The following is a 2,587-nucleotide window of genomic DNA, read 5'->3' as shown; positions in this document are numbered from 1 at the left end:
CATGGCTCTGATACCAAATTGTTAGGAACAGAAAAAGAAAATTGGAAAGATCAGAAGAATTGGGAGAAATCTCTCATCCAATTGAAGAATGACTAAATCAAATCTAATTCAAATAACTAGATCAAATCTAATCCAAATAACTCAATCAAATTTAATCCTAACAGTTATCATATCATTTTGGTATCATATTTTTATTTTTCTGACTCTGAGATATTTTGCTTTTATAAATAGATATCTTCATGAAAATAAGTTTAATTTATGTTGAGATGGAGAATAAAAATTTACACTTAAAGGACGTTGATACTTGGGACTTTGATTCCTCTTAGTGTGAAGCTTGCATCTTGTAATTACTTGGGTAAAGAATGTGTTTCACTTAAAATTCACTCAAGAGAAAATAATCAAATAACGAACCATATTTGAGAGAGGATAACTGTTTTTTTTTTTTTTTTTTAATCTTTGGGAAACAAGAAAGAATAAAAATTAAAACATGGCATGAATGACATCTTCTTGAATCTTTGATTTGTTCTCCTAAATGTATATAAAAAAAATCTTATATATTTTTAGATATAATTTAAGATTACTTATTTAATAAAACTCCATCCAAACTTCTACTCATAAATTTAATTATTATTTGTATACAATTGTTAATATGTAAGAAAATACACGTACAAAATGTTTATACTATTGGTAGTACACTAGTCTCGGTTGTTTGATTAAAACAATGCAACCATTGTCCAAACTAATGAATTTGATTAGAAGCTATCTCCTAATAGAGGGAGGCTCAATTACACTTTGTTGTAAGATTTGACCCTATCAATTTGAATAGCATTCTCCAACTATAAATATTGAACTCTAAAGTATTCACGAGCAAAGTAAGTTTGTTTAAACTATCTATAAAAGTGTTCCAAAGTGAGTCATGGAGAAGATTTGCCTTAAAATCTAGTTCCAATTAAGGATGTCAATGATGAAGAAGTGCAAGCTGTTGGAAGGTTTGCCGTGAAAAATTTCAGAGGTGGTAGATATAATTTAATCTACAAGCGTGTGGAGAATGGTCTTTTCAGTCCCATATAGGCTTTGACCCCAAATTTTATATTATTGTGATAGAAGCTATTGGTCAGATATTGCAATTGTGAAGAAGTTACGTCATATGCATGGGACGCTACCGCCATCCTATAAGCTCTTATCTTTTGAGGAATTCATCAAATTCCCTCTCTACAAGTAGTATAAGCTCTTATCGATTGCTTTCTCTCCATAAGTAGCAGTATAACTACTAGATTGCTTTCTTTACTTAAATAAGTCCTCTCTTTATGTGCTTGTTAGATTGTAGCAGTATAACTACTAGTATATGATCCCCGTACCTCTTCACATGCTACTCTACCATCTGAGCTACATCCCCTCAATTTTTGCATCACAAAACCCTAAATTTCCCGTCATCTTTAATAGTGAAAATGAAGATTTGATTAAAACAATGCAACCATTGTCCAAACTAATGAATTTGATTAGAAGCTATCTCCTAATAGAGGGAGGCTCAATTACACTTTGTTGTAAGATTTGACCCTATCAATTTGAATAGCGTTCTCCAACTATGAATATTGAACTCTAAAGTATTCACAGCAAAGTAAGTTTGTTTAAACTATCTATAAAAGTGTTCCAAAGTGAGTCATGGAGAAAATTTGCCTTAAAATCTATTTCCAATTAAGGATGTCAATGATGAAGAAGTGCAAGCTGTTGGAAGGTTTGCCGTGAAAAATTTCAGTTCCAATTAAGGATGTCAATGATGAAGAAGTGCAAGCTGTTGGAAGGTTTGCCGTGAAAAATTTCAGAGGTGGTAGATATAATTTAATCTACAAGCGTGTGAAGAATGGTCTTTTCAGTCCCATATAGGCTTTGACCGGTGGTAGATATAATTTAATCTACAAGCGTGTGAAGAATGGTCTTTTCAGTCCCATATAGGCTTTGACCCCAAATTTTATATTATTGTGATAGAAGCTATTGGTCAGATATTGCAATTGTGAAGAAGTTACGTCATATGCATGGGACGCCATCTTTAATAGTGAAAATGAAGAAATATTGCTACCCAACATGTCATGAATAGGGAAAAATTGAAAAGAAATAATATATTTAATAATAAATAGTTTTATTTTTGGAGATACAAGGTATCGATCCCCGTACCTCTCGCATGCAAAGCGAGCGCTCTACCATCTGAGCTACATCCCCATGATATTTACATTATAAAACCCTAAATGTCCCATCATCAATAATAGTGAAAATAAAAAAATATCAAAATATTAATAACAAATAGTTTGGTTTGGTGATGCGGGGCATCGATAATTGTGAAAATAAAAAAATATAATAACAAATTAAATACTTTCTTTTGGAGAGGCGGGTTATCAATCCCCGTACAACTCGCATGCAAAGCGAGCGCTCTACCATCTAAGCTATATCTCTACAATTTTTACGTCACGAAACCCTAAGCGTCTCGTCATGAATAATAGTGAAAAAATAGTAATAACGAATAGTTTCTTTTGGAGATGCGAGGTATCAATCCCCGTATCTCTCTCATGCTACATTCGCACTCTCATGCTAC

General features: G+C 32.5%; 1 non-coding gene across 1 annotated transcript; it reads right to left on the bottom strand.

Annotated features, from left to right (window-relative positions):
- Nucleotides 1-2,144: 2,144 nt before the first annotated feature.
- Nucleotides 2,145-2,217, bottom strand: TRNAA-UGC. The gene has a single exon. It is a non-coding gene; the product is annotated as a tRNA-Ala (tRNA).
- Nucleotides 2,218-2,587: the final 370 nt, after the last annotated feature.

This window comes from Cucurbita moschata, unplaced genomic scaffold (assembly GCF_002738365.1).
Source record: "Cucurbita moschata cultivar Rifu unplaced genomic scaffold, Cmos_1.0 Cmo_Scf00084, whole genome shotgun sequence".
NCBI classification, from domain to species: domain Eukaryota; kingdom Viridiplantae; phylum Streptophyta; class Magnoliopsida; order Cucurbitales; family Cucurbitaceae; genus Cucurbita; species Cucurbita moschata.
The sequence above is the reverse complement of the archived record's forward strand: the minus strand, read 5'-3'. Positions and strand labels throughout refer to the sequence as shown.